This window comes from Patagioenas fasciata, chromosome 1, assembly GCF_037038585.1.
Source record: "Patagioenas fasciata isolate bPatFas1 chromosome 1, bPatFas1.hap1, whole genome shotgun sequence".
Lineage (NCBI taxonomy): Eukaryota > Metazoa > Chordata > Aves > Columbiformes > Columbidae > Patagioenas > Patagioenas fasciata.
In genome coordinates this window covers 68,230,093-68,256,421 of record NC_092520.1, presented here as the reverse complement: position 1 = coordinate 68,256,421, position 26,329 = coordinate 68,230,093, and the positions used below count along the sequence as shown (strand labels likewise).

At 41.5% G+C, this 26,329-nt stretch overlaps 1 protein-coding gene across 4 annotated transcripts in view; it reads left to right on the top strand.

The window, feature by feature from the left end:
- The first annotated feature begins 2,228 nt into the window (after positions 1 to 2,228).
- The window catches only part of IL1RL1 (interleukin 1 receptor like 1), a 51,294-nt gene continuing 27,193 nt past the window's right edge, over positions 2,229 to 26,329 (top strand). Inside the window, exons 1-3 of one of the 4 annotated variants that reach the window (XM_065829524.2) lie at positions 2,229 to 2,881; positions 4,275 to 4,396; positions 19,846 to 19,975. The gene's annotated coding sequence lies outside the window, so the exon portion shown is untranslated. Of the gene's footprint in view, positions 2,882 to 4,274; positions 4,397 to 19,736; positions 19,758 to 19,845; positions 19,976 to 26,329 lie in introns of those variants that run through there. The other 3 variants (XM_071808167.1, XM_065829526.2, XM_071808180.1) reach the window with 3 other exon arrangements.

Sequence of the window (26,329 nt, the reverse complement as noted above, 5' to 3'; positions counted from 1 at the left end):
CCTCCTCTCGTCTCTATGCTCATTATTTCTGACAGTAAAGGCAAAGTACACCACTTGATGTGTATTCTTGTTCTCTTTTGACATGGGATAATATTAATCAAGGTTTTATGCATTTGTTGAGACACACTGAACATTAGTCACTAAAAGTGAGGTAGAGAGTAGTACAAACCACTTGTGTCCTCAGCTCACTCTAAGATTGCTTCCCATGTTGAAATCCATTGGAAAAACCAGTTTCATGTCTGCTGGGTGCCAGGGGGCACAGCGAAAATGTGGAGGTCATGTGTGATTCCCTGTGATAGAGCACCTGGGTCACTGTGATATTACAGCTGGAGCTAGAGCTCTGCTTGGCAATGACAGTGACTACCAGGAGTTGGCATTTCGCCCTGAAGAAATGTAGAAGGTTCACCAAGTCATTAAGGTGAATTTTCTGCTCCAGAAAGGTTAGTTTTGAATTGCTGCTCCAGATCAGGGGACTTAGATGTGTAAATTCTTTTTCTGATTCAGTTTTGCCCTTAGCCACTCATTTGATCTTGCCCTATTTTTTTTTTTTTTTTTTTTTAGCACAGCAGTGGCTGTAGTAGAAGGGGAATTTTGAACACTGTCTCATCAGATTTTTTTTTTTTCCCCCACTAAGCAGTTTCCCTGAGGGCCTTTATTTCTGTTGGCAATTATTAAAAATCTGTGATCTCTCTTTTGCTTGTATCACCAGCAATATGTATCAGGTGAGTGCTTCCTTTTCCTTCATTGTCCATGGTAACACATCACAGTGCTGCCTCATCTCTCCTCCAAGCTCTAATACTGATATTGATCTTTCGCACATTCTTGCTCATTTTATATAACGTGAACATACACAAACTCACTGAAAGACAAGAAGGGCCACTTTCAACTCCGTAAGGTATTTTTTTCTCTCTTTGAGCATGTTGTTTCCAATACCCATACTGTTTTGGTTTTTGTTTTCTACTTTTCAAATATGTACAATTACCTATTTCTTCTGTGCCATAGAAGTCTGTGACTTGGACAAGCAGTAGGATTTAGGAAAAAAATTTGGGGTCTTATCCTAGAAGTGTACCCACATTGTATCAGCTAGATCTGTAGTTCCTGGGTAAGGTGTGCCACAACCACATCATTTCAAATGGAGCATGGGAGAAGTGGCAGGACAAATGCATCTTTGTAGAAGTAAAAAAGTCAAAGATAAGTAAATGAGATTATAAATTCTTGCATTTCTGAAATGGCAAATAAGCAGCATTTTTGGGAGTTCCAAAAAGTAAAAATCATCTGTCCCTCTAAAACACACAAAAAAATTGGCAGTTAACTCCCTTACATATTGCCTACAGGAACAAATAGTGAAAAAGCTAAAGAGCTGTCTTGACAGGGACACTCACAGTGGGAAAGAACTTGTGTGCCATATGTCCCCCTACCATCTGTGTACACTCTCTTCTGGGTCATGACATCTGGTTCTGCTTGATATTTGGCTCCGATTCATGTGTTTTTAGAGCAAACAGGACTTGATTCTCCTTAGAGACTGAAGAGAATAGAACACATGCTGACTTCTCAGGAAAAGCCAAGTTTTTCATAAAAATATGTCTCCTCAGCCTAGATCTAATGGCTTGGTACACAGATGTATTTAAATGAGCCAAGGATGTGCCATCACCGTCTGCTGTCACTTCTTAAAACCTGCTAACTTTGGCATGTTTGACATTTTTGAAGGGTTCGGCCATATAGTTAGTTGGGTACCTAACTTAGGGGATGAAAGAGCTTAGTTTTGAGGAAAGGGTCACGTGCAAGAGAGTAGACAACTGAGGATGGGAAAAGATCTGGGTGCCAGGGTGTGAGGGCTGCTGAGCGAGTAGTAACATCTGCCATAGAAAGTAGCTGTGGGGATCCCATAACCCTGGAGCAGCGAACCACACCAGTCTTGTGCTGTGCAATGCCTCCACCTAGTGATGCCTGAGACTTGGGTGGGATGAAGCTTTCTGCTTTTAAAAAAAGCTGTTCTGTTTACATAAGATCATAACAAAGTCCTGTTGCTAATAATGCCACACCACAACACTAAAAAACCCTACACCACAAGGGAATCAAAAGAAGAAGATATTCTGATGACTACTGCTCTGAATTATACTGTAATTATTATTTTTAGGGCTTCCTCCATCCTGCCTAGGAACTAGAAGGCAATTTAGTGGAAAATGAGATTTTTGGCCTTTGAGTCTGTACATCTGTTAATTCAGTGCCTCAGAATTAACTGGGAAATGGGCAGGAGTTGTCCTCTGTAGCACTGTGTTTCTTGATCAGCCTCCAGCATATGTCAATTAGATCTGACTGTTTTATGTTGAGCAACACTTCCCACTGATTATTCCAAGAAAAAGACTATAAAAGGAGACCATTTCATCTGGGATTTGCATTCTGTGCATGACGGCTGGAAGACCCTTACCAACCATGTGCTCCCCAGGCAATTGAGAGTCCCACATCTCACTTGACATGGTGAAATATGGAGAATTTGTGCCTAATTTAACTATCTAGCTCACTGAGCTGGAAACAAAAGGATCCATTGGTCACATGGTGAGAAAATCTTGGAGTCTGGGATTCTGAAGTGTTTGTGGGACCTCAGTCTGCAGATGGACAGCAGATGAGACGCAGTAGTTCTGGAGTCCTTGATAAAGAATTGCCTCAGGGCTGCCATCAGAGAGGAGCTGTCAGGTGCATCCTGAAGACCATCCAAAACTGAATGTCATAACCTTCCTGGGAGCAGGAAGCACTGGCCAGTTCTCCCTGGCTCTGATGATTTGGGAGTCCAGTTTCACAGTCTCTGCTACCTGAAGTGATCCTTGCCTTGGAGGGTGTGTCCAGGCCCCAAGGGACCTTGAAAACCCTCTTTTCCTTGCTGGTATGTGGCTTTTTTATTATTATTTTTATTTTTATTTTTTTTTAATTAAACTACAGCCATATGGCTTGTAAGTTGAAGAGAGTTTGCAAAAGTGAAGTGATTGGGTGGTTTCAAAGCCTTTCTAGAACCTTTGCCAAAGTCTTTGTGGAGCAAAATTTTATACTTGGATTAAGACCTGTATAATAATAACAACAACAACAACAACAACAACAACAACAACAACAAAATATGCAACCATATCAAAAGATCCACCATGGTTCAGGCAAAATGTAGATTCTGAGTTCCAGAACTAATGGTTGAGACTTTGCAGAAAGTAATTAAAGCAATTAGCACAGGATGGCTGTGGCAGTGATTGGTAATTCTATCATCAATTCTAGGAGCTCTCAACAGTAGTTGGATTTTGTAGCGAGTGCTCAGATGGAAATTCTTAAAGTGTTATTAGCAGTGTATGCATTAGGATACCCTTCAGTCATCTAATGACTGAAGGGTCTAAGAGCAGCCCCAGGCATGCTTCGTGTGAGTCTCAAGTGTACAGTGCTGCCAATGCTGAAATTTTCTGCTCCAGCTGTGGGGAAGCTACAAGCAGTCACTGGTGTATCCTGGAGGAGGCTGGCTATTATGGAAGAGAGGGACTCGGTGGGTTCAGTGGGGCTTCAGGGATCTGGGAGTCAGGGCATTAACTTTTTTCTCGTCTTCTTCAGTCTTTCTTCTTCGACATCCACCAGAAACAGCTTCCTCTTGTTCACCTCATAGGCACACAGCTGCTTCTCATAAAAAAAAACCCACCTTGCACATATGCCTGCACTTGTGAGCTACAACAGGTCCTGGCTGGAGCTGGGCTAGAGTGCTTGAGAAGGGAATCACTACATATATTTCTCTCAAGGATGTTATTAATATAGGGTAGTGGCTATTTCCATATACAGAGTGGGGTCCTGGTGGATAATACTAGATGCTCTCTCACAGGAAATAAAACGAGAATTCTTGGCCATGTCATACTGGGGGTTAAATCAAAGTACATGTTTTTCAAAAGAAAACACGCTGTTTTTAAAAATAACTGTATGACTTTTTATTTGGCAGCTAAACGCCATCTCAACTGAGTAAGAGGCTAGTTGGAATAAAAATTCTTGTAATATTTTAAAAGTGTTTAGCCAATTTGACCTTGACCTGGTAGTCTTTGTGGCCTGGCTTGGGGGAGAAGAAGGGCGGAAGTGAGGAGGAATAACGCGAGCATCGCCCTACAGAATTACTGATTATGATCACATGTAGCATTTTGAGCTACTTGTGGGACATGTGAAGCAACAGAGTGCTGTTTTATCTTTGTATGTACCTCTCTCTAGTCACAAATGTACTTACTGTGGGTATATTTCACTGCTCTTGGCTTTTCTCTTCGAAGATAACTCCAATCAGTCTGGTCATCTTCTTTTGATTTCCTGAGTGGGGCCACCTCCTGGATCACCATGTTCCTCTCACAAGACCTAGTGCTGTGGAAATCCCCTTGCCTCAGATGCTGAGCAGGTATTTTCTTCCCCTAAAAGCTCCTGGCTTGTCCTCAGCAAAGTCTTTTCAAGCAGAGAGAACAGAGCACTTTGAAGGGGAAGGGAGCAAATATTTTACAGGATGTGCAGGGATTCAGCAGTGGAAGCAGTTATTTTTGACCTACACTGAAAACCTGCACCTGTGTTTCATAACAGAGTGTAGGATGTACCCACTTGCAGGGGATCCTAAATGCCTTGGGTAGGAAAATTATGCTTTTGACATGCGACAAAGTTTGGTTACAGATGCTGCAAGTCGACATGTTTCTCTGGCTAGGGGCTTGTAAAGGCTGGAGTGAGATGTGCTGGCTGCAATAGCTCTAGCTGACTTATTCCTCAGGCCAAGAGCTGTCTCACAGCCAAAGAACCCAGGTTACTTACGAGAACCGCTGGGAAAAAAAGAGGAATAACAAACACTGAAGAAGAGCAAGAGAAATATTCTGCAGAGTCAGGCCAGCAGCTGACTGAGCCAGAAATTCTGTCTTCAACAGCAGTGAAAGGAACTACTAAAAAACTAACTGATGTCCCAACAGCTGGGTTGACTCTCCAGTCGCTCAAGCAGCTGGGTAGGTGGCTGCTACCTTCTCCCCTCGCTGCCCAGCTTCAGTGCGCTCCAGCTTCTGGCAGGATACTCTGTCATCAAAGGAAAAGGCACCTGCGTGGACAGTCTCCCCAGGATGCCAGCTCCAGCTGCATCTCTCATTGCTGTCAGCTCAAACCAGCTTGACTCCTGTGCCATGGCTGTGTCACTTCTGCAGTGTCACCATTCTGTAGGCTGCTCATTCAATATCTCAGGCCTGATTCTGGGCCTGTCATCGTTAGCGCTTTCTCATGCACTCCCTCAAGGCCAAGGAATACAGCCAAGAGCAGGCAGCCCCCTAAAAAGAGCCTTTTCTGTAGACCTGAGATACTCCCACATGAAGTCTGCTCTTGCTTGAGCTGACCTCACCAGGCTGCAGCTCTGGTTGAACAGACGTCTTGTGGGTTTCGTTTCCACCAGATGTTAGCTAAGACTACCCAGAGTGTTTTATTCTTGCAAGTTTCAGAACACAGTGGTGGTTGAACAAAAGTGAGCGACATTGTCAGATAAGCACCCCTGCAGATCTTGGGGTGCTCTGAGCTCTCAGTGTGCTTTGGTGTCCTGTCTACCTGTTTGCCCACAAATATCAGCAGGCAGCTGTGCACATCTGCAGCTGCTGGGCCATGGCTAATTCAGACTACATGGATTTTATCCCCAGCACTCAAGATGTGAAATCTGAGCTCCACTGAAACCCTGGGATCAGGATGACATTCTGGTGCCCAATCCTCAAAGTTTCTTAAGTCTTTTGCTTTTCCCTCTGTAGAAACAAACAAAAACCCACATGAAACCTGCTGGCTTTCGTGTAGCTTGTTTGGCCTGCATTGCTCCAGTATTTCAAGGCATTTTGCCACTGCCTGTAGCAATAGGTGTCAAATGAAGTTGTGTATTTACAGTGTGATGCTTTTATCATGCTTGCTCATCAAATATTTAGACTTAGGTGGGCTGTTGACTTTCTCTCTTGAGAGTGAAAAAGTGGGTTTTGTGCTTCCTGCAAAGTCTGTTGGGGTCTTATTTCCATTCAGATATAATAATGCTGAGTTAGTCTGTTATTGCATAACATAATTAACCACATCCTCCCCCAGAAAAACAGTAGAGCTGTCTTTCCTTATTAAGGTGACTTTAGACCCTGGGAGGCATTAAAAGAGTGGTATTTTCTCTTGAAGACAACAACATTCTTTGTTGGCTCTTGGTTAGAAAACACTAATGCAACATGAAGTTACTGGAGTAGTATCTGCAGGCACTGTGCTGGTGGAGCCACCCAGTGCAGCTGGATATCAGGAGAGTGGTGACACTTTTTTTTGTTATTCTTGTGGCATAATCTGACAGGTGCTTATTCTCTGTCCTGCTCCTTCTGTCTGCTTGTATCCAATTCAAGGCCACCCTTCCTGTGGTGCCAGTACAGTTGCCTGTCTGTGAAACCTGCTCAAGAACCACACCTGCTGGAAAAAAGCCTGCTTTTGTTGTTCCACTCTGTTGGTTATTCCTTAGGCAAATCTGGTTTTTGAACTATCTACCATCCAGGAATACAATTTTTTTTTTTTTTTTTTTTTTTTTTTTTGGCATGGGAGAGTCAGGGAAGGAAAGGATACATGTTTGGGATGGTATGAGAAGCATTGTCCTAAAGCACAGCATCTGTGACATGGTCTGTGTTCCTTTGGCTATAGTGTTTCTAGCACTATGGTACAGTCCTTGGAGTTCCCTCTGTAGATTGCGGTACCATGCAGGAACACACTAAGAAAATGTCTCTCTTCTCTGATCGTATGTTTGGATTTTAAGGGTTTTTTGCTATGCATTGCATCTGATGGACTTTCAGTTGCCTTGGTCAAGGGATTGAATAAAAAAGGTCGTATCCTACAGTAAGCGGCATGGTCTGAGATATCAGCCTCTGATAAGCAGTATTTTCTGCAATCAACACAAATTTTCTCATGTTTTTACCAATTCCTTTATCAAGCTTCAGCACAATCTCAGTGCTGGCCATCCAGCACCTTAAAGAGAAAAAGTTGGTGGATTTTCAGGGAAAAGATAACAACACTGTGTAATTTCTTGCCAGAGGACACTACAGAAGTAGGAAGCCCACATGGGTTTCTAGGGAGATCAGACCTGGAAGAGAAATCCAATAGGAGGTGAATAAACAGACAAAACATAAGAGGCTTCAAAATTCCTGGTGTTGAGAGAAATTGAAGGCTAGGAGAGTATTGAGGTGGAGTTATGGTGTATGCTGGATATGATCTTACTCTTAATTTTTCCTAATAGTCCTTACTACAGAAGAAGTACTAAGCTGGATGGTCTGAATGAGCACAGCTGTTGCCATGTCTCTAGGACTTAAACTATAAAAGCAATACAAGGATAGAGCTATTCCATCAAAGTTTGCTACCCATGCTGTTGACAAGCATTCTTTCATATATATATATATATATATATATATATATATATATGTTTTTAATGTTGTTTATTAATGGTTTAGTTCCATAAATGGCAGCTCTTGGAAGGAATCATCTCATCTGATTTGCAGACTCTTTGAAGTTTATCATTGTCTACTTCTTTTGTCTATCATTGCCTGTTTGTCCATGTAAACAAAGTCTGTCATCAGTGTCTATTACATTGCCTCAACAGGCTCTATAGTTGCTTTTTATCCTTCTGTGATTTTGCCCTGATTTCAGTAACCCCAAATATCTGTTTATTGGTTCAGGATCTAGTATTTCCATTGTTTGTCACAGTAATTTTATTCTTTGTCTTTTCAAGATTTTATGGACCATCTGAAGGGACCCTGTTGGTGAAAACCACCAGGAAATATTTTGCTAGAGGAGATTCTACTTCTTTTATCATCACTGTTCTATTGTCTTAGTCTTTGGAACATAAATATTTATTTTGTCTTGATGCAAGTGGTACTTTTACTGCTTCCTGTTAGATATTACATTTTGACTGAAACTTCTGGGTGCTCCTTCGTTCTCATTAATTTACCCAGAATTTCAGTCATAAGAAGTTAGCTGCTTCTTTCCAGGCACTGATTGACTTCACTGACCAAAACAGAAAAAATAGAAGGTAGTAATAGAGTACAAATGAGTACAATTGACCTACAGTGAGTTCAGTTGACTCTGGCTTATATAAAGAATGAAAGGAAAAAAATATAGTACCTGTAAGTACTTCTAGAGTAAATACGAACCTCTAAATAGTTATGACAAATACTACTTATGACCTCCTTAAATTCCACCCTTTTAGCTATGATGGTAGATGGAATTGTCCATAGCAATGAAATGCAGATGTTATTTAGTGGTATGATTTGCAATTCTAGGCTTTCTATTCTCCAGCTCAAAAGAGCAACAACAACAAAAAGAAAGAAAAAAAAAAAAAAAGATAATCAGAATTACTCAATTCTACTTTAGCTGGAACATAAGAAATATTTACTGGCAAAAGGAATTTCCCTTAAGGAAACAAAGGTGAAGTTGATGGAAAAAATGGTTACAGGGGGAAGCCGATTGATTGACTGAAAGGAAACATAGCTGAAAGATATGTCCACTGAAGTGTACAGTCTGAGGGTTTTTTTTAACACCTAATCTCATTCCTCTTCATGCTGGATGGAAAAGGTTATGCTAACACTTGTTGAAATACCTGTTAGTGCATTTAAAAGTTTCTTCTGAAATCTGCAGACCAGTGAGGTGTCCCTACTTTCCTCATGCTGTTTCTTGAAAATGTAGTTGAGGTGTGTGCTGCTATATTGGGTTGATGTGCTAATTTTCTGCTGTGATCAATATACTGGAAAACATGCCACAATCTTGTTACATTTCTATTTATTTTGCTAAGTGTATGTAGTTTCCATCTAGATTTAAAGCATTTACAGAGAATTTTTCTTTGATTCAGATTTTCTCATCTGACACACTCCTGTAGTATGATTCAGTATTTTCTGAAACTTCACAATAAACTACTCCAAAAAGACAATACAAACTGTACAGGATATTTTAAATAAGAATAATAATTCAAGGACTTTAGTATCTCCCAGCTATTTTCCAAAGAGTATATAATGTAGCAATTGCTTTACAGATATGTTTCCTTCATTGGCTTATCAGCCACAGAGTTGCTGTTCTACTTACGACTGCTTCTAAACTGTGTCTTCCCATCCTTTAGCATATTAATTCATAGAAAAAGAGTGGCTCGTGATGTGGAGAGAGATTAAACACATCTTCTGTTTTTATTTTGTATGACAGACTGCCATTTCTGATGAGCTCTTAAAATTCAAACTTTGTGGCTAAGCAAAGGTCAGATCTGACACCTGAGGTTTTGCTGGGGCAGAAAACCAACCTGACAGAAACTTTATGCTGACTTGAGAGTATCACCAAGCTTTGAGACAGCAGCAAGAGGAAAGTCTGTGAAAAGGGTTCTCCACACAAGCACTCCCTTTCAGAAAACTTCTGGTTGTCAGAGAAAATTAACATAAATTAATTTGCATGAATGCAGTATCGCTTCTGTGATGTGCTGCAGAGCTAGAAATGTCAGTGCCTATGGGCAATGTCTTTGCCCAAAATTAGGCACGCACACCTCCCAAAGCGGGAGAGATGGTCTAATCTGGTTACTGGCAGAAGGTGAGGACCTCAAAGACCTTCAGAAGGGAGCTCTACTCCCTAAATTGGCTACTCTTGACCCTTGCTGTTGACAAGAGAGAGAACTAATAGGAAATGTTTACCTCCACCCACAGTCATGATGTCAGCTGGTTGTCTTCTGAGAATAGACGTTAATGGAGCAGAAACAGCTCTGATGATGCATAAAATCTGAATACATGGTGCACCCCTGCTCGGTTCTTTATTCTCATACCAGGCTTGTGGTTGGACCAGTCAACAGGAAACTGGTGACTTCTCTGGCTCTGAAGGAGAATGTGCTCCCTCAACTCCTCCTGGAGTAGTGCAGTTTTACCTGTTAAAAAGAAGATGTGAAGGAGCCCAACCTTAAAAGGAGTCAGAGCCCCAGAATAAAAAATTCTTATTAATGTCCATTCACCACATGTCTAGAGTCAAATTCACTCTTGGCTGTTCTCTGTCTTCCCCATGATTTATAAACCCTAACACGTAGCATCTGATTTTCAGTGGGCAGGGTGGAAGGTTCTTCCTGTGATGTAGAAGCCTCTAGAGACCTTAGAAGTTGGGCCCTCTGATTTCTGTGTATGTGTTCTGACTGAAAGCCTTGTCTGGGCAATGTGGAGTATTCTCAGTCTGAATTGTAAACGATTTTACATTAGAGAGAAATACTTGTCCTCTCCAGAGAATGGGGTTCTAAGTGTGCAGAGTGCCTATTTTAAGCATATAAGAGACCTTGAATGAGTTCAGGCAGTGCTGGACATCAGATGTATGGGGTTTTTGCCTGAGGCATAAGTCAGTCCTCTTTTCTAAGTCCCAGTTCAGGCAACAATTAGCTAGAAATACATGGCAGCTGGAGCCTAAATGGTAGACAATTTGTGGCTATGTCTCTGGTGTCTGGGCTTGAATGGCCTTTGGGAGCAGCAAACTGTCTCTATCCTTCAAAATACACCAAGATAACCCTTTTCGTGGGTAACAGAAATGAATGCCAGGAGAGAAGTTTCCTGCTAGTCTGCAACTTCTTTAAAGTAAGAAAACAGCAAATCTTATTACTGTCTGGATGTGCAGTTTCTGACCCAATCACCTCCATGTCACCCACCTGTCCTATCACACTCCCAGCAATGTGACCATGTCTGCACTAAGGTTGCTGAGGTGATGTTGAGTTGGCCAGGAAGCATCCTTGGCTCAATGGCCTGGCCTATGATTAGTGTGTTACATAGTGTGCACCTATGTAATGTCACCTGAAGATGTTAGACTATTCATTTAAGACAAAAGAGCCTCAAGATCATTATTGAGCTGATCAGTAATGGAGGCATGGTCTGTAGCATTCAATCACATGCAATTATCTGAACGAACAATGTGGGGTGGCTGGCACTTGCTCAGGAGTCCAGTACATGGTGCATGCTGACTCTGTGAAATAACAGTACATGAGGGCTTACTTGCCATGATTTGTCAGTCTTTGAAGGACAGATGTTCACTGAACTCATATCAATTTTTAATATTTTTTTATAATTTTTATTACTTAATTTTACTTCTGCATTATGAATATTTATGTACCCTGATGATTCTGTGATTCTGTGTGATAGGTACCAATGTGTACACATCAGGTAATAAAACTAAGCATCCTCGGATTTTCCTTCTTTTAGGCCTATTTGTTTCAACTGCTATTTTGTAAAGATAAAGGAGGTGGAATATGGTTTACCTTTGACACTAAGGTGTAGCTGGGCCCTAGAAGTGCCCAAAGCAGCTGTTTTTGTATGCATGCTTTTTCCCACATTCCCCACTTCAATGCAAATGGTGACTGCAGTTGACATGGTGACCCTGTAAAGCTGTGTAACGTGTCTACAGTCTAGATCTTACCTCTGTGGAACAATGTTCACTTAATATTTCAATGGAAATTTGAACACCAGATAGGTTTCATTTCCCATTGCACACACATGGAGCTGACTCATCAGTTAAAAACAAAACAAAACAAAACAAAACAAACAAACAAACAAACAAAAAAACAACAAAAAAACAAAAAAACCCCAAAATGCTGGGATTTGGAACAGGAAACGATTTCTTGGCATAAAAGGTTTCTTTGCCACCTTACATTTATTTTCAATGCTCAAAATCCATCAGTTTCATTGGGTCCTCTCTGGAGAAGCATTTTTCCATGTCTCTGCATATGTCTGTTTCTGAGACACAAAGAATGCGACTTTTTTACTGTGAGCTTCTTTTTTTCAGCAGATTTTTCTGCTCCAAAGTAAGAACCAATGGGAGGAAAGGAATGTGACTTTTCAAACAGCACAACCTGAGATCTTAGGAGAACAGATCTCCAGGCTCTGCAGGAATTCTTGGTTTCAGGGAAGGAAAATTTTTGTTTTGTCTCTTAGCAGAATTATTAATCACGGTATTTGTCAGATGAAATTAAATAACTGACAAAAAAAAAAAAAAAAGAATTTTAACTCAAATAAGAGTCACCTCCACTTTTGTGTTTCTTCTGTTTCCTTATTAATGTAAGAAAATCAGAACTATCATATCAGTTTGCACAACCTCCTCCACTCCCTAACCTCAGGTCTTTATTCTGTTGCTAAGTGAAAGCACAAGTCATCAAAAACAAAGGAGAGCATGATGAACCCTGCCAGCATCAATCACATGGGAGGGACATCCTCGGATTAAAGTAGCTTTTCCAACAGCATCTTATGGTGATCAATGTATTTCTCCTTCTTAAATTTGAATCATGCCTTTTAATCCAAACTGTGCATTTACTTTTGGCAACTTCATGTGGTAATTAGCTTCTGGTTTTATTTATGTGAAAGAGACTCTTCTCTGCTTTAACCATATGCCTAATCATTTCCTTATTTCTTTTATCATGAGAGGTACTGAAGAATCTTTAACTGTGTGACTTTTTCCTAGTGCTGAAATTCCTCCGTTTTCTCAGTTGCAGAGTGCCAGTCAATTTGATTTATCCTTGCAGCAAAAGCCCTCTGTATCTCTGATATGCCTACTGTTCTTTTTAGTAACTTTTTTCATGCTATTATATCCTTTTTGTCACTGATGACCACAGTGGCATCCAGTGCTCAAGATAAGGCTATGTTGCATCAGTATAATAACATTTCCTGTTTTGTTCTCTATCCTTTTCCTAATAACTAGCTCCTCACAATCTGTTTGACCTCTTGATGTCTGCTGAACATCACACTGTTTTCAGAGAAAATACAAAATGATCCCAAGATGGCCTTCCCAGGTAGCTGGGAGGGAAAGCTGATCTCTTTCGATGTGTTGGTAAGATTATTTCTCCAAGAACAGTGGTTTGTGTAGATCAGTGGCTAGCAATAACAAACCAAATAAAGCTTGAGGCCCCCTTATCTCATGGGATTTTTCATGAAAATTTATCCACTGCCCAAAAGCAATCATTCTGCTACAGAACTGACTGACAGAGTGGCCTTTGCATTTCCATTAGTTTCACAGGGTGTAGGAACTTTCCGACATTTTGTTTCCAGACTGGCGTGTCTTGGAGACACAGCTGGTTAGCATGGCTGTTGGGCTCCAGTGTTTGAGGCTGTAATGTGGTGAGAGGAGGACGGAGATGTACCTGCTTGTGTTGTACAATGCAGAGCACGTTCTTCGCTGTTAATGTGTGAGGTCTCAGACACACTTGCTTCTGCAGGTTTTCAGTTGTAGACCATTAGTTTAGGAGCAGTTTGGCCTGTAGTCACAGAGTCTGAGAGCAATTAGGTAGGAGTGCCTGAAACCTGCAGTTCTTGAAGGCACTGAGGTCCTTAGGAGCTGCTAGGATACTGTGTAAGCTCTGCTGCTGGTTGTGGAAATCAGGTGGAACAGAGACATTTCTCATTGAACACTTTTGGATAAAAACACAGATGTGAACTGACCTCCATTTGTGGCTGAATCTATGCTGATGACTCATATTTGTAATGTAGGCATTGATTAGCTGTGGGTTTACCTCCTCACAGGGTCTCTGGGGGAGCTTGTGCCCTGCTGCCTCAGAGAGCTGCCGCCCAGAAGTCATCCATGGACCCAAAATCCAAAGAATAAATGGCTTTAAAAAATAATTTCCTAGTGTAAAGTAACTCCATCATTCATCACCAAATTCCTGTGTAGTAGTGGGTTGCCTGTATTATACCACCAACATCCTACTGGGAAAGCAGATGGGGTAGGGCTTCTCCTGTGTCTTCCCAGCAACTCTTGTTTCTTATTGGTACTTGACAGGCCAAATTGTTGCACACGAAGACCTCGTGAAGTAGTCCTAGTGAAGACCTGCCTGGGCTTGCAACAGTACATACAGGTTGTTTTCCACATAGAAACCTACAGAAATAAGGAGTTTGACCTGGGGGACAATAGAAAGTTGAGCAGTTAATACACTGAGACTGTGTTATGGAGGGGGAATAGGCATGATGACTGTGGATGAGGACATCACTGTAGATTGACGTGAAAATAAGCTTGGTTCCTGGAAGAGCTCATATTCCAAGAAGCCTTACCAGGAAATAATGTGGAAACCTGCAAAAAGGTTTTCCATAAACAGAGGAGTTTTGGTTAGTGAGGGAGCTGAAAAAACATTGTGTTGAATTTATATTTTCATTGTGAAGGAAACAAGCCTGAAACAGCAGGTTATAAGTGCTGAAAGGAGCTCTGCATGCCATTTGGTATCTCTACAGGTTACAGAGATAGGTAACTGTCTATCTTCTCAAAATTTCTTGCAGCTGGCTGGCCAAACTGGGTACATACAGTTCTACAATAAACATCCCAATTGCTGACATAATCTGTCCTAGTTTCCATATAATTATAACAGTTGCTGGAAGCCAGGATGAGAGAAGGCTTTCATACTCATAGCCCTCCCTGCTTTGACAGGTGCTTTAAGGTCTGAGGATGAGGTGCTCTAAGGATTTCTGAACTCTACCTGGAGTGTCCTTGAGGTCTGGACATCTGGTTGCTTCAACTATAGGAAAACAAATAAAACTGTTGACTTTTTTATTCTAGATAAAATAAGGTGGGTGACATTTCCCTCTTATAGGCAAAGCTCAGAAACTCTGGTTTTCATGAGAAGCCTCGCTTTTTGTTCCAAAATATTCTAAACTTTCAGGGAATGCAAACTCCAAGCTGCAGCCAGATCTGATAATAAATACAATGAGATAATTATAATAAAAAATGTTCTTCTAAAAACTCAGTCTATAACCTATAGAAAAAATGAGAAATTTTCTTAAAGCATGTATTATCAAAAATATAAATAATTTTTACAACTAAAGCTCTGCTCTTGCATGCTATCAGTATGTCATGAGCCTCTCTTATCAGTAAGACATTAACTTCTGGCAATTCATATACATTAAGGAACAAACAAGGCTATTTAGCAAGAAGTCATTATAAATTATATCCTTTGTCAACAACTTACAGATTATCTTCAATGACTTTCCAGAGAATCTCAATTCAGTTTAGTTCTGTAAATTATAAGAACTGTGTCATTTGCATCTGAATTATTATTTCCAGAGTATCATGTATATGTAGATTTCCTAAGATATTGTGTAGAAGTGATTTCTTATTCTCAGGGAAGAGGTCAAATAGGAACAACAGTAATGTGCTGAATAATCTTCTGTTTCCACAGTAATGGGAAATAGAGGGGGTACTACACAGAAGGAGGTAAGAAGCTTCCCAAGTACTTCAAAGCAATACTTGGTTTTAAGAGTCTGGAACTTCTGGAATTAGTCTATGCTGTTACACCAAGCAATGACCTCTTGGATCCAATGGTCTTTGACTTAAAATTTGAAAGATTTCACTCAGGCACAATTTGACTGTGCCCTGAAATTATTCTGACACAGGAGGGTTGGTTTATTCAGTTTTTCTTTCATGGATAAACTTTGGATAGGTTTCTTGCTCAAAGACACTTGCCTGCTCAGACTCACTCTCACCCCTGTAGTGTAAGTCATTCTGGTATCCAAGGACAGGACCACCTGTGAGAATGGAAGATCCTGGAAACTCGTGGAGTATTTATATTTCCATAGGAGCAACAGATGTACTGCTCTGATCCTCTCTCTGGTGGGCTTTGTGGTATCTCCACAGGGATGTTGCTGATGACTTGGTGACATTCAGAACAGCTGCTGTTATTTTTGTTCTGGCTGGCTGTGTCCAGCCTCTGTGGGATGTTGGAGCAGCTGCTTTCCTTCTGGGACAAAACACAGAGCAGAGAAATTCAGAACTACTTTAGAAAGGGAATCTGGTTTTAAGATGCAAAGGCTTTGGTGATGATGTTAAGATTTTTGTTTGAATATTGTCCTTGGCCTGACAAACATAAGAGCATTGTTAGGATCTTCTATAAACTGCCGGTGATCAAATAACTTCTCAAGTAACATATCAATATGCAACCCAAAAGTAAATACATGCCAGCCACATTAGCAAGGACAGATATAATTCTTGTTACTTTAGCCAATTGCTTCATTCAAGATACTCTCACCTCCATTTTGCATCCTCTGAACTTTAGTACCCTAGCCAGCAAATTCAGTGGAGCTGAAGATGTGGTAGGACACTTAATATCTCTACCTTGGTGGGATGAAGGAGAAAGATGAGTATGATGAAAATATTGATGGCTTTGTAACACTTGAATTCTTATTAATCCTTTTCTGCCCACATGCACGTCCTCACCTACTGTTGTGTAGTACCCTGCCATACCAGTCAACCTTAACTCGCTGCCAGGTGTCCACTGAACTGCTTTGTCACTCCCCATCCCTCAATAGGACAGGGGGAGGAAATACTAAGAAAAGCTGATGGGTTGAATAAGGACAGGGTGATCCCTTATCAATTACCATCAAGGGCAAATGAGACTCAGCTTGGGGAAATTAATTTAATTTATTGCAAATTAATAACAGAGTAGGATAATGAGAAATAAAACAAAACAAAAACCATGTTCCCACCGCCTCTCCCTTCTTCCCAGGCTCAACTTCACTCCCAACCCTTCTACCTCTTTCCACCAAGGAACACAGGTGGATGGTGAACACGGGTTGTGGTCAGTTCAAAACATTTTGTTCCTGCTGCTCCTTCCTCCTCACTCTCCTCCCCTGCTGCAGTGTGAGGTCTCTCCCATGGGAAACAATCCTTCACAAACTTCTCCAATGTGGACTTTACCCATGGGCTACAGTTCTTCAGGAACTACTCCAGTGTGGGTCCTTTCCATGAGGTGCAACCTTCAGGAACAGACTGCTCCAATTTGAGTGTTGGGCTCCTCTCCATGACCTCAGTTCCTGCCAGGACCCTGCCCCCACAGGGGCTCTTTGTGGGCTACAACTTTCTCAAGGCACGTCTACCTGCTCCAGCATGGAGTGTTCAATGGGCTGCAGGTGGGTATCTGCTCCACCATTGTCCTCCATGGGCTGCAAGGGGACAACTTGTGTCACCATGATCCTCTCCGCAGGCTACAGGGAAATCTCTACTCTGGTGCCTGAAGTGGCCCCTCCCCATTCTTCTTCACTGACCTTGGTGTCTGCAGGGTTGTTTCTCTCACATTCTCTCACTCCTCTCTCATAGTGGCTGTACAGCAGCTTTTACACCTTCATAAATACATGAAGCCACTGCTGCAACCCCCCAAGTCTTGCTGCATAAACCCAATACACTCAGATTAAGCATATACCCTCTAACAGTGTCTTCTTGGGATAACTGTCTCCAGCTTCTCAATGACAGGAATCAGCAGAGCTATTTGGGGAGCAGCCCATGCATCTTTATCACAATGTGGGTGGTAATGGGACTGCGTGATACCCTCAGAATATTATAACCCTTGAAAAAATCTTTTAAATTTCTCTTTTGCATAAAGCGTGATTGAGATTTTCCACAAAGGATGATTCAGATTTTTCACAAAGCTAGCTATGCTAGCTGCAAGTAAGGCACCATAACAGAGAGGAACAGGAAGGGCACTGCAACCTCACTAGGGTGGATCCCCACCAGCTAAAAAACACTTGACCTACCATTGGCTATGGACACACTCAACAACAGCTTTTCCTGACATCCAACCATGTGCTAACTCCACCAGTGTTCCCCTAGGTTGGCCTCAACAAATGTAGATAGTGAATCTTTCCCTGCCAGGGTCACTTCAGTCCAGGTGTCCTCTACTACGTGCAATGACAGTCTGCAAGCAGGGTGCAAGAAATGCACACACCAATTATTTCCTGTTTAATTGAGGTATTAGACAGCCAGGGCTAATACACTGCTAGACTAAGCACTGTTTCTCAGAGCAGGGTGAAAACTGATGTTGCTGAGTTGCTCTTTTCCTATCTCAGCTTTTTATCACAGGATTTTATCTTTTTTCTTATAATCTTTTTTTTCCCTTGAACACTTTAACTCCCAACTCTTGTGATCTCAATATCTTCATTCTATCTATGTTTTCACTTTCTGCATCTAGTGTGGCTTTAACTTGCATACAACTTGCCAACACAGCTGAGTTAAGTTCATACAGCCGTACTGCACCAAAACCAGCCATTGAATCACAGAGAGCTGAGTCGCTGGACCATTGACTCCTAGTGCTAGTAGGGACCTGTAAGGACAGTTACAGCACCTTGATACCAATACCATATGTTTTTAAAAGTCTAACACCTAGTTGGCAGCTCCACTAGGTTCTCAGCAATCTCTTCCAGTGCTTCACTAGCTCTCCTGTTAAAAGATATTTCCTGCTGCCTTGCCTAACTGTTCCCTGCTTCAGTATAAGCACATCACTTCCTGACCTCTTTGCTTGGAGAATGGATGATGCTCTTCCTTACTGAAGTGCTATGCGTACAGGGTGCCAAAGGAGTATGATGCATCTAACTCCTCCAGTAAATTTTTTATGTATTTCTGTAAGCACATTTTTCTACATACCTATCAAATTGGAAATTTTTTAGAAGCTGAACCAGAAGTTATGAAGCATTCAACGTTGATTGTAGTTTCTAACGGAAGCTGCAGAATGGCCTTTGCTCAGCAGGCAATCATCCCCTTTAGTCATGAGGTCAGTTTCCTTCCTGCATCTTGACCTGGGAGTAACCTGGGGATGGGAAACAGATTCTGGAATGAAGGGTTCTTGTGAGGTATGGACCAACACAGTGAGCCTCTCTGGTCTAGATTTCAGTGGACTTCACGATAGAAGAACTTATTCTGTGTTCAGATAATGGAAGTCAGCTTGTCCTGAATATATTTAACCTTTCCCTAGAGTAACCTGACCATGTTGTAGTGAGAGGATGCTGAGTCTGCCATTGAATACACATAGTTACTTATGTGAGGAAATGAAGAAGGCCTTGATTCTGCTGAAACTGCACAAACCTGAGCTTTTCAAGGTAGGGGTCTGAGCTGACCCTGATTAGCTGACCAAAGCATTGTGAGATTTCATTGTTGCAGGTGGTATTATTTTTAGGCTTTTATACATTTTGTGTGTCATATGGGAAGTGCAACCCCCAGACCACTTCAAAGGAAATGCTATATCAAGAACTAGGGAAAGCATGGATATGACATCAGTAAGATTTTTCCTACTGGTATATAATTGCTACATCTTTGTATATTGATGTCAAGATGCTGCATGCTGACAGCAGAATCCCAGTAACACTGAAAGTGGCAAATGGTGTTCATAAATCTCCCAGGGGAAAATCAGAGTTTGAATGAGCATAGTATAAAATCTTTTTTTTAGTTTGAGAAAGAAAGAATGAACAGTTGATTCCCAAAATGTCTTTAGGGGTTATTCTACTAAGATGTATGAGCCGATTTGTCACCTGGAATTCGGCTGATTTGGTGCTGAAATTGCCACTTTAGACTGACTGATGTACAAAAGGGGATAGTTTGGGGCCTTTGATCTGGTGCGTGCAGGTTTAGTGTTGATGCTTGGAAGGCTGCTCAGCAGTCTTGAACAATGGTCTGAGCAGCCTTCTTTTATCAGCTTAGTTTCAGTGAAGTAATTTCCTTCACTAAAAAGTGTTCCTGGTGCTCCTGGGACTTTTAGAGGTGTTCTCCAGGAGCTGTTGCCAGACTAAACTTGGCAAAGCTGCCACTTGTTTTCAAACAAAATCTGTTTCAAAGCACCCTCTGCTGGCTCAGTGTCCCTTCTTCTCCCCAGGCATGTGAGAAAGCCAATAACCAACCAACCAACAGGTTTATTGCAGAATAATTGTGCTAAAATAGAATATTTTGTGATTAATGGAAAACCTATGCTATTGGTAAAAGATATCTGATTAATTGGAACTGTGAGGTGTCATCTCTGATAGGTACTTAAGGCTGACACAGTAGTTTGCATGATCTGCTCTGTTTAGTGGGAGGTGTCTCAAAATGAAGCTGTGTATCTTTCTCCTACAGATAAGAATTGCACAAGCTAGTTAAGAAGAGTTCTCAGAAATATCTGGTACGTGCTACAGCAGGGAAATCAGTGCAAAGGACCAAACCACAGAAAGCAAGCCATTTCTCTGCTTTGTGAATTTTCCAGATGGTAGGTCAAATTTTTGTATTATCGATTAACCAAAAATAACTGAAGTATTTTATAAGAAAGTTTATTTCAGTTCACTTATGTATTTCTCTATCTCAATTAAAAATATTAGATTAAAATAGTGGAAACAATTGTGTCAAACACAAATAATGTGGTGACCAACATAAAGATTTATGTTATAATGAAGTGCACTGTTCTGTGTTTCTATGTGCTTAGAAATGGATATGCCCTCAGTTTTCTGGCAGATATTTTTACTAATTATTCAAAGGCACAGGAAAATGTTTACTCTGCAATGGATTTTTCAGACTTTAGTATATGTATGTACTTTTTTTTCTTTGAAATGTTTTGTAAGAATAATTTGCATTTCAATTCTAGCACTTCCATACTTTAGTATTGAAATTCCTAAATTTTGCACTTAAAACTGCCATAAGTGTAGGTGTCAGGAGTGCTAGTTCTGGAATAAATTCAGTGTTACTGTTGCTATTTTAATAGCTCATTTTCGGTCAGAATGGGTTTTCTGTTTTGAGAAAAGAATGAAAATAAATTTCAAAAGGTGAATGAATTAATCAATTCTTTGTTTCAGTAAACAAATCTCACACAACTACTATTTCACGGTATGTTTATGTCGTGAAGTCTTTTAAGCTTTTTAAAGTAGAAATTGCAAAAATATTTCCAAGTTTTGTTACTATGTGAGGTATGGTGATTTTATTATGTTTGTTCACTTACATAAACAGTACTGTAAACCATTTGTTGCCAAGCACAATCTTGGGAAAAAAATGACAAGTATGTTTCTAATACATCTACCTTTGGAGAAGCATGGAATTAAGCCCTATAGACTACTGCTTCTTCAACATAAGTAGAGGATTCCTAGTTCTTTCATATTCCTTTGATATTAGATCATTAGGGCCTGGGTTTTGACATACTCAAGTAGTTATCCCAAGTATTTGTATTTGTATCTAGTGTTTTTTCAGCATCATACTGAAGTTTTCCTTCACAGAGCTTAGAATTCAGCTCATAACATACAGTTATTGTGAGCTATAGGAAGAGAGAGATTAATAGAAAATGTCTTCTTATCCTTTTTTTTTTTTTTTTAGTCCCGAAAAGGTTTTACTTCAGACAAATGTAATAAAACATAAGTTCTAAATAAATCTGTAAAAGAAGAAACAAAAATCATAACTATTTCCATAAATTATGTTCTTTGTCTCTCAATGATTCAAGCTACAGGAGTTTCTTCCTTTCAGTTGTAGGATGTGAAATATCTTAGTGCCTTTGTCTTGTGCCTCATAATGCCCTTTTTGTTTGATCTAAGTATCACGGTGTGTGGATGTTTTTGTTTTGCTTTGCTCAGAGGAATGCCACATGCTGTAAGGCACTAGTGAACCAGTCCTCCTGCTATTTGCTGTCCAGAACTGCAACCTCTGCCTCAGTTTTTGTTGAGGTAATTTGACAGTTTGCTGCTGACTCTGGAAAATGTAAATAGAATCACATTGTTCTTTTAATTGCCCAAGTTATTTGTATTTTCAGGGAACATTCCTTTTTAGTTAGAGCTCCATATATTGAATATATTGGCACACACAAGCCCCAAATGCTACTTAAACTGCTGCCAATACATGGGAACTTAAAAATCGGGGGAAAATCAATAAAGCAATCATCAAATTTAGGTAGGGAGAATTTGTCCTTTCAACACAACTATGATATTTTGCACTGGTTTGGAGAAGGTTGATAGCCAAGTATGTGTAAGGTCTCTCAAGGACATACTTTTTCAAGAAACAAAAAGCTAAATGCAAGAAATGGCAAGTACAATAGTAGGTAAATACAGTCTCTTACTCCTGGATCATTCTGGCACTTGTTAGAGGAGTTGATGAGGGCAAGTAATGGGCTGTCTCCGTTCCTGGACAAAGCTGAATCTCAAAAACAGGCAAACCACAGTTTCTTGCAACTTTTTGTTAATCACCAGCCTTCCATTTCTAGGGCTCCAACAGCACTGGCAATAAAGGACTCACCAGTATCTCCAATAGTGGCATCAGTTGTGGTCAAATACAAAACAGACATATACAAATAAAATATCAAATGAGAAAGAACCTCATTTCAGACAGTCTTCAAAACTACTCCGTGAAAACTATTTTTCTTAAAAATCTGTCACTTCACTTTTTGTCTTCATGATGATGTATCTACTTACTTAAACAAAATACTAATAGCTCTAAAATATTTATAGTCAATATTAGTTAACTAATTAATATTAAATAAATTAATAATATTTGTTTATAATTAATAACTCTAAAAATATTAATAGCTCTAAAAAGTAGTAGGACAGTTAGTATGACTGTTGGTATACCTCATCAGAGGCAAAATACATTCATGGAAGAGAAATTAACACTTGGAGGGAAAAGGCTCCCAGCAGAGAAGGAACACCCTGAATATTTTTAATGTCTACTTAATTACTCAAATAGTCTAATGGTATTAAATTTTATTTATTATGCAGCATAGAGTTCTTCACTTAGCTGATTCTTAGGGCCTGTTTGAAGATTTTAATGTGGAGACTGCATTGATATGGATGTATCCAGTCTCAGTTGTATGGACTAACCCTGCTTTGGCCAGTGTTTTACATATCATGTTTGCTCATGTGCATACACATAGATGTAGGTGTTCAGCATCTGATAGCACAGTGCTCTGGAAGGCTGCATAAAAACCCATTGGAGGGATTCACCTTCCCTTCCTACACCGATAGTTCTATGTATGTCCAGATGTGTCAGTCAGTCCCTCTCCGGAAAAAGCGAGCCATTCCAAATGTATGTGGTACCAAATACTTTCAAGTCAGCTTGCAAAACTGGCCACCTGGCTGGATAGAAGGACCATGTAGAAATAAAAGGTCTCATCTGCATAAGCCAATGCTAAGTAGCAAAGTTACAAGTATCTGGAGATGATGAATTATTGGGAGTTGATTCTTCATGGAAAGAGTTGTGAATCAGTGAAACAGGCTGCCCAGGGAAGTGGTTGAGTCACCATCCCTGGAGGTGTTTAAAAGACGTATAGATGAGGTTCTTAGGGACATGACTTAGTGCCAGAGTTATGGTTGGACTTGATCTTAAGGGTCTCTTCCAACCAAAATGATTCTATGATCAATAATGGCTCTGTGAAGGATGCAGCCACCCAGGTTTCTGGCTGTGCAGAGTGTCTGTGCCTGGCATTGGTACCAGAGGATGGTGTGGGAGGCACCTGTGTACGATGCGAGCAGGTCAATGACTTACTGTGCCTAGTGGCAGAGCTCAAGGAAGAGGTGGAGAGACTAAGGAGCATTAGGGAAAGTGAAGTGGAAATTGACTGGTGGAGTCAAACCCTCTTGGCTCCTAAGGGTGTGCAACCAGAGATGGTGAAGCCCCATCCTTCCTGCCATAAGGCGGATGGAGCAGAACTAGCTGATGAGGGGGAATGGAAACGGGTCCCTGATCGGAGAGGCAAAAGAGCACTCTCTCGAACACCATCACCACCCTTGGTGCCCTTAACAAATAGATACGAGGCCCTGGACCCAGAAAGTCCATCAGAGAACAGCCAAGAAGATCTGCCTGGAGAGCCTCCTAGACAGACCTCATTTACAAAAAGAATTACAACCGCAACTATAAGGAAAAAACAAAGAAGGGTGGTTGTAGTCGGCGACTCCCTTCTGAGGGGAACAGAGGGCCCTATATGTCGCCCAGACCCATCCCACAGGGAGGTCTGCTGCCTTCCTGGGGCCAGGGTGAGGGATATCAATAGAAGACTGCCGGAGCTAATTCAGCCCACAGATTATTATCCCCTGTTAGTAGTCCAAGCTGGCAGTGAGGACATTAACAGAAGAAGTATCAGGGCAATTAAAAAAGACTTTAAAGCACTGGGTCAGTCAGTTCATGGGACAGGAGCACAGGTGATATTTGCCTCAGTTCCTGTGCTATCCGGAATGGATGAGGAGGCAAATAAAGAGAGAAACAGAAAAGCCCATCTCATTAACAGATGGCTAAAGGATTGGTGCCACCATAAAAATTTTGGTTTTTTTGACCATGGGGCAAACTCCATGGTACCTAGTCTCATGAAATCAGATGGGCTTCATCCCTCTGGGAAGAGCAAGAGGACTATAGCCCATAAGTTGGCAGCACTGATCAAGAGGGCTTTAAACTAGGTTTGAAGGGGGAAGGGATTGAAACTGGGCTCTCCAAAGATCAGCCTAAGGACAAAAAGCCTGAATTAAGAGTGAAATCAGCAGCCCACTTGAAGTGCATGTACACTAATGCACGCAGTATGGGCAACAAACAAGAGGAGCTGGAAGCCATCGTGCAGCAGGAAAGCTATGACATAGTTGCCATCACAGAAACGTGGTGGGATGACTCGTATGACTGGAGTGCTGCTATGGGTGGCTACAGGCTCTTCAGAAAAGACAGGCAGGGCAGGAGAGGTGGAGGGGTGGCTTTATATGTTAGAGAGTCTCTTGACTCTGTTAAACTTGAGGTCAGTAGTGACAAGGTTGAGTGCCTGTGGACCAGAATCAGGGGCAAGTCCGACAAGGCTGATGTCCTTGTGGGTGTCTGTTATAGACCACCCGACCAGGATGATGAAGGAGATGAATTATTCTACAAGCAGCTGGCAGATGTCTCAAAATCGACAGCCCTTGTTCTTGTGGGGGACTTTAACCTGCCAGATATCTGCTGGGAGCTCAATACTGCACAGAAGAGGCAGTCTAGGAATTTCCTAGAGTGTATAGAGGACAATTTCCTTCATCAGCTGGTAAATGAGCCTACCCGGGGTAAGGCCTTGCTAGACCTACTGTTTACAAACAAAGAAGGGCTGGTGGGAGATGTAGTGGTTGGCGACCGCCTGGGGCATAGCGACCACGAAATAATAGAATTTTCAATAGTTAGAGATGCAAGGAGAGCCACCAATAAAACCTCTACACTGGACTTCCGGAGGGCAGATTTTTGCCTATTCAGAAGTCTAGTTCAGAGCATACCCTGGGAAACAATGCTTAAAAACAAGGGGGCCCAGGAGGGTTGGACATACTTCAAGCGGGAGGTTTTGAGGGCACAGGATCAGGCTATACCAGTGCGCCGAAAGGCTAGCCGACAGGGAAGACAACCGGCTTGGCTAAACAGGGAGATTTTGAAGGAAATCAGAAATAAAAAGAGAGTTTACAGACTGTGGAAAAAAGGGCTGGCTACCTATGAAGAATTTAGGAAAATAGCTAGATCGTGCAGGAAAAAAATCAGGGAAACAAAAGTGCAGTTTGAAGTTAATTTGGCCAATTCTGTTAGGGATAATAAAAAGTCCTTCTTTAAATATGTTAATAACAAAAGGAGGGGCAAGGAAAACCTCCATTCTCTACTGGACTTTGAGGGAAATATAGTTAACAAAGATGAGGAGAAAGCTGAGGTACTTAATACCTACTTTGCCTCAATATTTACCAGTCAAACAGATGGCCCTCAGGATAACTGGCCTCTGGAGATGGTTGACAGGAATAGGAAGCCAAATAGTCCCCTTGTATTCCAAGAGGAAATAGTTGGTGGCTTACTGAGCCATCTGGATCCTCATAAGTCTATGGGACCAGACGGGATCCATCCTAGGGTGATGAGGGAGCTAGCAGAAGAGCTCGCCAAGCCGCTCTCCATCATCTTCCAACAGTCTTGGCTCACTGGGGAGGTCCCAAATGATTGGAAACTGGCAAATGTTACCCCAATCCACAAAAAGGGCTGCAAAGCTGACCCTGGCAACTACAGGCCTGTCAGCCTGACCTCGGTGCCTGGCAGGGTGATGGAGCAGATCATCCTGAATGCAATCACACAGCACCTCCAGGATGGACCAGGGATCAGACCCAGCCAGCATGGGTTTAGGAGGGGCAGGTCCTGTCTGACCAACCTGATTTCCTTTTATGATCAGGTGACCCACCTAGTGGATGAGGGGAAAGCTGTAGATGTGATCTATCTAGACTTCAGCAAAGCCTTTGACACTGTCTCCCATAATATACTCCTTCAAAAGCTGATAGCCCATGGCTTGGACAAGTGCACTCTCTGCTGGGTTAAGAACTGGCTGGAGGGCCGGGCCCAGAGAGTGCTGGTAAATGGGGCTGCATCTAGCTGGCGACCAGTCACTAGTGGTGTCCCCCAGGGGTCAGTGTTGGGTCCAGTCCTGTTTAACATCTTTATTGATGATTTAGATGAGGGGATTGAGACCACCATCAGCAAATTTGCTGATGACACCAAGTTGGGGGGCAGTGTTGACCTGCTGGAAGGCAGGAGGGCTCTGCAAAGAGATCTGGATAGACTGGAAAAATGGGCTGATTCCAATGGGATGAAGTTCAACAAGGCCAAGTGCCGGGTCCTGCACTTTGGCCAC